Here is a 9,895-nt window from a genome sequence, read left to right as displayed (position 1 = left end):
TGGATAGTAGCACCTGAAGACGAGGGGGGAGTCACCACAATGTTTTTGCATTTACTTCATGTCTGATCAAGGAGGAACTTTTATTTGGATGAAATCCTGCAAGGTTTAATGAATAACAACACACAATGTAACACTGTTGAGTTTTAATATTTCTCAGTAACAGAACAAACACTGCACAACTAAATCTAAGAGTGTTTCTGATGCAGGTCTGAGTCTTTCACTAACAGGGTCTTTACCTGATGTTGCAGATACTGAGGTGTCCTGTGTTTTCATGGAGAGATGCATCTTACCGTGCAGCTTCCAGGTCGCTCCTCATGTTGTCATCCACTGGATTCAGTTGACAGCAGGAAACCTCCGTGTCCATTCGTACTACAACAACCAAGATGACCTTGGATATCAGCACCAGATGTACAGAAACAGGACGTCACTGTTCAAGGACCAGATCTCCAGAGGAAACGCCTCACTGCAGCTGACAGGAGTGAAGGTTCAGGATGAAGGAAGATACAAGTGTTTCATCAGCACCATCAACAGAAACAAAGATTTGTTTATCAACCTAAAAGTTTACGGTATTTCAAAAGAAACACAACAAACCACTTCTACAGGGTGACCCAAAAGTTAGGAAACAAAGTTTAATTGCAGTGTCTATTTGAGTTGGGGGTGCATGAATTCACTCTTATTTTACCCATTTTTGTTATAGCATAATAAAATAACTTAAAAGCATAGTATTTGCCGAGTGCAATAACTCGGAAGAAAATGAATAGAACCATAAGGTCCAGGTATGCTGGAGCATAACTTCAAAATGCAGGCCATCAGTGTCAGATTTCAAAACTCTTGATGGTAAAGTATCTGACAGTTTTATTTTTTTTAAACATCCAAAAGTACTATGAGGCAACATTTACTGGCCACTTTGAGGAACCTTCATAAGCATGAATGAAGATACATTCCAGAAGATATCAGTGTAACCAGTTGGTGGAAACGTTCACAACTTTGTATAAGAAACAAACATGAACATGTCGAAATATGTTTGTTTTACACTAATCTGTTACTCTTCTGAATATATCTGTGGTACTGATTTATTGAAATAACATTATATTATTTGGATTATAGACTTTTCCATTTCCGTTTCCGTTTCCAAACTTAAAATATATTGTTGAATGAACATCAATGCTCCTCTTTTCCAGCTCCAGTCCACAAAATCAACATCCAGCAGGTCGAAAACAGGATGACCTGCAGCTCAGAGGGGATCTACCCTCAACCTGAGCTCACCTGGTCCACCACACCTCCATCCAACATCAACCTCCACAACACAACCACAGTCCAGCAGAATGAAGAGCAGCTTTACAGCATCAGTAGTTCTCTGATCCTCTCACACAGTCGTACTCATCTGGTCTACAGCTGCACCGTCAGCACTCCAACAAACAGGAGGAGAGCTGCTTGGAGGAAACTCAGTGAGGAAAACATCTCATCTCAACAATCCACTCACACATTATTGACTTGCTTCATTCTGGTCTTTTTCTCTTCCATCATTCCAGCTCCTATCAGTGGATCAACAAGTGAAACAATCATCACCTGCGCTGCCTCCAACTTTTCCTTCTCTCACCTGCTTTGGAGATTCAACCACAGTCAGATGATGGTGAAGCAGAGCAGGACTGATGGCAGCTCCACAGTCTCAGAGGAGTGGAGGCAGCAGGTGAAGGATGTGTCAGAGTCAGGAGACATCACACTGCAGGACTTATCTTCAGAGCAGGAGGGAATCTACACCTGTCAACTCAGTAATGCTGAGGAGACGCTGATAAGTGACACCTCTGTGAAGATCAGTGGAGGTAAAACAGCAAAAGTTCCTGTGATTATCTGGAAGATGTGTTTGACCTGCAAACATCAAAGATCACAAAACTCCATCATGAAGCTTCCAGAGACAGAAAATTAACTGAATCTTTTTATATTTCAGGGAGTTCAATCATTGTTGGAGGAATCATAGGTTTAGTGGTTGGAGCTGTTTTGGTTGTAGCAGCAGCAGTCGGTCTGTTTCTGTTCTGGAAAAAGAAAAACAGTAAGAAGATGTTCTTCCTTCACTTTGAAATTCATTTCTTGTTTCTTGTTTGTGATGATGTTTTCTGAACATTTCTCAGATCAACAAGAAAACAACGCAAGTAGGTCAAACAGTGCTGAAACACGTAAGTAAATGTTGTGTGTTAAACTTGTGTGCTGCTCTGTGTGAACTACAGTATATGAGGGAACATGTTAAAGGAGAAAACTGTTGTCATCAAGTCAGTATTCTGGGATGTTTCATCAACATTTCCACCACTTATTTTCTACAACATGGTTTGTTGTATCAGCTAAGATGATCTCAGTCAGAGTTCAACAACATCCATGAAATGAAAATATTAAAGTCACTGAAATGAAGATAAAACAGTAAATCACATGAAGGAATCATGATTGAAGTGAAGATTTACTTTGTACTATGTACTAAAGAAGGATAAACAAGGAACTGTTTTGGTTTTTGTCTTTATGTTTGTTTCTGTTTTTTTTTTCTACTTGATGTTAAACTGTATTCCTTTCTATTTGCAGATGTATGAAGCTTCAATTCATCCATCCATCCATCCTCTATACACAGTTTTATCCTCACTAGGGTCACGGGGGATGCTGGAGTCTATCCCAGCTGACTCGGGTGAAGGAAGGGGACACCCTGGACAGGTCACCAGTCTGTCACAGGGCTACATATACAGACACACAATCACACCTACGGACCATTTAGAGTAATCAATTAACCTCAGCATATTTTTGGACTGTGGGAGGAAGCCGGAGTGCCCGGAGAAAACCCACGCATGCTCAGGGAGAACATACAAACTCTATGCAGAAAGATCCCAGGCCCACCCCGGGATTCGAACCGGGATCTTCTTGCTGCAAGGCGAAAGTGCTAACCACTACGCACTATGCAGCCCACCTTCAATTCTGTTCAGTTCAATTTTATTTATATCGCACCAATTACAGGTCAAATTGTCCCAAGATGCCTTACAGAACCCATATGCCTGTACCCCAGAGCAAGCCCTAAGGCGACAGTGGCAAGAAAAACACCCTTTTAACAGGGAAAAAAAAACTTTAACCACCTCTTTATGAGGAGGGACCCATCTGCTGCTGGCTGGCGGGTTGGGAGGGACAGAAGAAGTAGAGAGAGATCAACGAGCGGCGGAAGGTATTGTTTCCCATACTGAAACAGAGCAGACAGAAGGGTAAACGGTCTACTTTGGTTGTTGATAAACTTTATATCGACGGCCAACTGTACCGGGACCCCAATACCACTCCCTGGCTGTTCTGGTGAAATGAAAGAGCTTTGTTTATTTATTATAAAATAATGTATATATTGTGTGTGTGTGTGTGTGTGTGTGTGTGTGTGTGTGTGTGTGTGTGTGTATATATATATATATATATATATATATATATATATATACACATATATATATACCGGGCTTTGCAAAAGTTCTGTTACACGGTTTCATGATCTTTAGAGACGTTTACATGTCGGAGCGAAAAATTCCATTAAATAAACTGAAAGTTCTACCTTATAGGCAGGTGTCCTTAATACAAATTTTTTTCTCTAGTGAAGTTGTATCAAGATGGAAGTCAAAAGAGTTGAGATATCTGCTAGATACTGTTGTGGAGAAGTTTAAAGCCGGATTTGGATACAAAAAGATTTCCCAAGCTTTAAACATCTCAAGGAGCACTGTGCAAGCAATCATATTGAAATAGAAGGAGTATCAGACCACTGCAAATCTACCAAGACCCGGCCATCCCTCTAAACTTTCACCTCCAACAAGGAGAAGACTGATCAGAGATGCAGCCAAGAGGCCCATGATCACTCTGGATGAACTGCAGAGATCTACAGCTGAGGTGGGAGAGTCTGTCCATAGGACAACAATCAGTCGTACACTGCACAAATATGGCCTTTATGGAAGAGTGGCAAGAAGAAAGCCATTTCTCAAAGATATCCATAAAAAGTCTCGTTTGAAGTTTGCCACAAGCCACCTGGAAGACACACCAAACATGTGGAAGAAGGTGCTCTGGTCAGATGAAACCAAAATCGAAATTTTTGGCCACAATGCAAAACGATATGTTTGGCGTAAAAGCAACACAGCTCATCACCCTGAACACACCATCCCCACTGTCAAACATGGTGGTGGCAGCCTCATGGTTTGGGCCTGCTTTTCTTCAGCAGGGACAGGGAAGATGGTTCAAATTGATGGTAAGATGAATGGAGCCAAATACAGGAGCATTCTGGAAGAAAACCTGTTGGAGTCTGCAAAAGACCTGAGACTGGGACGGAGATTTATCTTCCAACAGGACAATGATCCAAAACATAAAGCCAAATCTACAATGGAATGGTTCACAAATAAACGTATCCAGGTGTAGAATGGCCAAGTCAAAGTCCAGACCTGAATCCAATCAAGAATCTGTGGGCAGAGCTGAAGACTGCTGTTCACAAACGCTCTCCATCCAACCTCACTGAGCTCGAGCTGTTTTGCAAGGAAGAATGGGCAAGAATTTCAGTCTCTCCATGTGCAAAACTGATAGAGACATACCCCAAGCGACTTGCAGCTGTAATTGCAGCAAAAGGTGGCGCTACAAAGTATTAATGCAAGGGGGCTGAATAATATTGCACGCCCCACTTTTCAGTTTTTTAATTTGTTAAAAAAGTTTAAAATATCCAATAAATTTCATTCCACTTCACGATTGTGTCCCAATTGTTGTTGATTCTTGACAAAAAATTAAAATTTTATATCTTTATGTTTGAAGCCTGAAATGTGGCGAAAGCTGGAAAAGTTCAAGGGGGCCGAATACTTTCACAAGGCACTGTATATATACATGTAGGTATGTATGTGTGTATATATATTTAATCTCACTATGGCTACTTAGAATACTGACTCACTGTTTTATGTTTGACCCCCTTCTGTTCACCTTTTTGTCTACCTCCCCTCCCTCTGCTTCCCCTAACCACCTAAACTCACACCTCCCCTCTCCCCCCACACAAACTCCCTATGTAAATCTTTTGTGTGTTGTATATGTTGAGGCACCAGTGTTCTTTGTTCTTTTGTGCTCACGTTTGACATGTTTTACAGTCTTGTTATCCACAACCATCATAGATTTAAATCCCGCTATACATCCGTCCAACATTATCAGTTGACTGACTTTATTTCATAACATGCCGATACCAGTAAGCAGCTCACATAGATATACATCCAAGGCTGAATTTGAACTGTTTATATGCATAAACTAAATCTGGTCTCCTGGAATGTGTGTGGCACTCGCTCACAGGCCAAAAGAACAAAAATTCTAGACCATTTTTCAAAATTAAAAGCCGACATTTGTCTCCTACAAGAAACCCACTTACAAAAATCTGAAGAAAAATTACTTATTGGCATGAATTTCAATCAAGTTTATTCTGCCTCTTACAACAGTAGACAAAGAGGAGTCTCTATACTTATTCATAAGAGGCTACTCTTCACTTTAAATGACATAATAGTTGACTCAGAAGGCAGATACATTATTCACTATTGGGAATTTGTACGCCCCTAATAATGATGATCCAACCTTTTTCCATTCATTTTTCTCTCAACTATCTGAGTTAACAGCAAATTCAGCTGTTATTATTGGAGGAGACTTCAACACAGTCCTAAATCCATTAGTAGATCGCTCCAATAACACAACACGTACAAGGCAATCACAATCTGCCAAAGTAATAGAAAAATATATGGATGATTTTGGCCTTGGCGACAGCTGGAGACTAAAAAATCCAACAAAAAAGGAATTCACCTTCCATTCCTCGGTGCATCGATCATTTTCAAGAATTGATTTTTTTCTTACAAATAATTCTATTGTCGAAAAAATTTCTACAAGAATACACCCCATTATTATCAGCGACCATGCACCAGTCTCCCTCTCCTTACAAACTGACCTCACCTTTAAACCACCTCCGACATGGTGTTTTAACATCTCACTGTTAAAAGATGAAGAGTTCGATAAGATCACAAGGAGAGAGTGGGCAGACTATCTGGAAATGAATGACTCTCCAAACTCATCTCCATCTTTACTCTGGGAAGCAGGGAAAGCAGTACTTAGAGGTAAAATTATTTCATATTCATCTTACAAAAAGAAACAAGATCAAAAATTAGAAAGAGATCCGGAAGATAAAATTAAACAACTAACTGATGAATATACAACAAACCAAAATAATCAGATATGGACTGAATTACAAAATATAAAAATACAGCTAGATGAGATGTTATCCAAAAGGACCGAGTTCATAATACAACAACTGAGATACAACAACTTTGAGCATAATAACAAATCAGGTAAATTTCTTGCAAACCACCTCCAACGCAATCGGGAAAAATCTCTCATAACAGCGATAAAAGGGACAACTGGTGAGTATACGCAATCACCAGAAGAAATTAATCATATTTTTTTACAATTATTATTGGAATCTGTATTCAGAAAATAACAAACCCAACCCTGAGCATATCGAGGCATTTCTCAGTAGTTTAAATATGCCTCAGTTATCTACTGAACATAAAAATATCCTAGATGCTCCACTGTCCATAAATGAGCTGTCCAGTGCTCTAGACCAGTGGTTCTCAACCCTGTTCCTCAGGACCCCATGTCCTGCGTGTTTTAGATGCTTCCCTGCTCCAACACACCTGACTCAAATGATCAGCTCGTCATCAAGCCTCTGCAGAAGCCTGATAACGAGCTGATCATTTGAGTCAGGTGTATTGGAGCAGGGAAGCATCTAAAACACGCAGGACATGGGGTCCTGAGGAACAGGGTTGAGAACCACTGCTCTAGACAGTATGCCTAATGGTAAGGCACCAGGCCCGGACGGTTTCCCGGCCGAATTTTTGAAACATTTCTGGTCAATGCTGGCTCCACTGTTTTTTAGATTAGTAACAGAAATTAAAACCAGTGGTCACATACGGCCTCACATGAACACAGCAGCAATTAAACTTTTATTAAAGCCAGATAAAGACCCTACCCTTCCATCAAGTTATCGCCCGATATCACTAATTAACACTGACATTAAAATTATTGCAAAGGCCTTGGCATCTAGACTAGAGACAGTAATTTCAACAATTATTCATAATAATCAAACCGGCTTTATTAAAGGTCGACACTCTACCAACAACGTAAGAAGGCTCTTAAATTTGATTAACATGTCACAGCGGCAGGGCAAAAAGGCAGTTATTATATCGTTGGATGCAGAAAAAGCCTTTGACAAAGTTAACTGGTCCTTCCTCTTTGCTGTTTTAAATAAGCTTGGCTTTGGAGAGTCATTTATTCACTGGGTATCAGCACTATATGATTCTCCCAAAGCTACTGTCACCACTAATGGAATCGCCTCAAAGACTTTCACCTTACAGAGAGGCACCAGACAGGGCTGTCCACTCTCTCCTTTGTTATTTGTGATATTCATTGAGCCGTTGGCAACAGCTGTGCGCCAGGATGTCAGGATCCAAGGAATCCGTTCTGGGGCAACAGAACACAAAATTAATTTATACGCAGATGATATATTACTTTATTTAGAAGAACCGGCTATTTCATTAAGGGAAGTATTTAATTTAACTAAATTTTCAGAGTTATCAGATTATTCCATAAATTGGACAAAATCAACATTACTTCCGATCACAGAAAATTCATGGAATCCTGCTGATCAGGACCCTCACTACTCTTTCTCTACAGGCAATTTAAAATACTTAGGAATAAAAATTTCACCTAAATTATCTGAATTAACTCACTTAAATTTTGCCCCATTACTGGATAACATCATCAATGACCTACAGCGCTGGAACAATCTCCCTATATCTCTTATGGGACGAATAGCTACTATTAAAATGAAAATCCTACCAAAAATAAATTATTTCTTTTCAATGATTCCATTCAAACCAACGTCCAACTGGTTCCAGTCGCTGGACTCGGCTATCACAAAATTTTACTGGAATAATAAAAAAGCAAAAATCAGTCTATCTACTCTTCAGAAAAGTAAATCCGAAGGAAGTTTAGAAGCACCAAATTTTATGCATTATTATTTCGCTAACCAGCTACAATATCTCATTCGATGGACACAACCTAACGGAGATGCCAACTGTTGGTTAGAATTAGAACAGAAGGATTGCAATAGCATCAGACTTTCAGACATACTATTTATTACAACATCCATCAAACGACATAACTGTTTTAAAAACCCAATGATTTCCTCCACCTTGACCGCTTGGTGGAAGGCATTAGAAATTACAAACTCCAAATTGGAGCCCTGTAAGTTTTCTCCCATTTGGTACAACCCTGATTTTCAGGTTAACAATCAGCCGCTCCATTTAGCTGTTTGGGAGCAGAATGGAATCACACATCTCCACCACCTCTTTTCAGATAATACGTTCATGTCATATACAAACTTGCTTCAAAAATACAAAATAAAAAATGGGAACTTTTTACATTATCTACAAGTTAAAAATATTATTAAGAAAAGAATTCCAACACTTCAAGGCACGCTCCAGCTGCCGGCATTAGCTGAAGCAATCATAAAGCTTTCTCTGACAACAACTAAAATCCTCTCTAAAATATATAAGCTACTCTCAAGCACAGATACAATACATTTACCCATCTCTAAATGGGAGTCAGATCTATCTATATCTCCGGAACCAGACTTCTGGACTCAAATTTGCGATAATGCATTTAAAATGACAAAACACACAAACTTACAACTCATCCAATACAAAATCCTCAATAGAACACATATTACTCCATACATGATGAAGAAAATGGGATTCTTCGACTCCGACATCTGTCTCCAGTGCTCCCAGAACACTGCTGATACTTATTTTCATGCTCTATGGCTATGCACCCCCGTTAAAATTTTTTGGAGTAACGTCTCAGAAAAACTTTCCGCAATCTTAAACTGCAGGATTCCTCTATCTTCAAGTCTGTGTTTACTCGGCGACTTAACAACAACGGACCTACCACGCAAACAATCTCAATCCTTACTTGTAGCCCTCGCCATCGCCAAAAAAACAATCCTTGTTAACTGGAAAAATAAGCAATCTCTGAACATCAACCTCTGGTTGAATCTTCTAATAAATCACATTTCAATGGAGAAAATCTCTGCTTCAAGTAAAAATCAGTTGTTAAATTTTATACAAACATGGTCACCGTATGTTAACTCCCTTAACTTAAACCTGGTAACCTGACTCTACCTGTTAGCGAGAGCCACCACATCACCCCAATATATGTTGCTGCTTATGTATGTTGGCATTGTGTAACTAATGATTGTCTTCAGTTAGGAACCCAGTCGTTGTCAGCAGGACCAAGCGGGCCGTATCGACGACAACTTACAGTCAACAACTCCTCAGGATCCTCTGTCTATATGCATGAATGGCTAGCTTGGTGTCGCTGCATGCTTAGCTAACTTTCTAGGTGCTGTCCCCTGTGGCTCGACGTGGTTGGCCTTGCTTCCCGGGCGGTGCCCGGTTTGGGCGGTCGCCGGGTGGCCGCGGGCGCCGGGGTTCGTGGGGGGTTGTCGGTGGCGTCCTGCGGGGTGGCTGCTTCCGTGGGGGAGCGTGGTGGGTGGTTCGGCTCGGTCAGGCGCTTGGTTTGGGCAGTCGCCGGGTCGCCATTTGCGACTAAAAACGTCGCGGGTGGTGGCCTGGCGGCCGTCTGGGTCGGGCGCCCGGTCGGGCTGGGCCGCCTGTCGTGTTTTCTTCGTGGGGGTGGCCGCTTTGTGTGGTGTCGTCGGCCTCCCGTGGTTCCCGGCGCTCGCGGTGGCCTGGCGGCCGTCTGGATCAGCTGCTGCCCCCCGGGTCTCTGCTGGGTCGCGCATGCGTCTCGGCCGTCTCCCGGTGCCCGCGGCGGG

The sequence above is a fragment of the Acanthochromis polyacanthus genome, chromosome 23 (genome assembly GCF_021347895.1).
Source record: "Acanthochromis polyacanthus isolate Apoly-LR-REF ecotype Palm Island chromosome 23, KAUST_Apoly_ChrSc, whole genome shotgun sequence".
NCBI classification, from domain to species: Eukaryota; Metazoa; Chordata; class Actinopteri; family Pomacentridae; genus Acanthochromis; species Acanthochromis polyacanthus.
Note: the sequence above shows the minus strand (reverse complement) of the source record.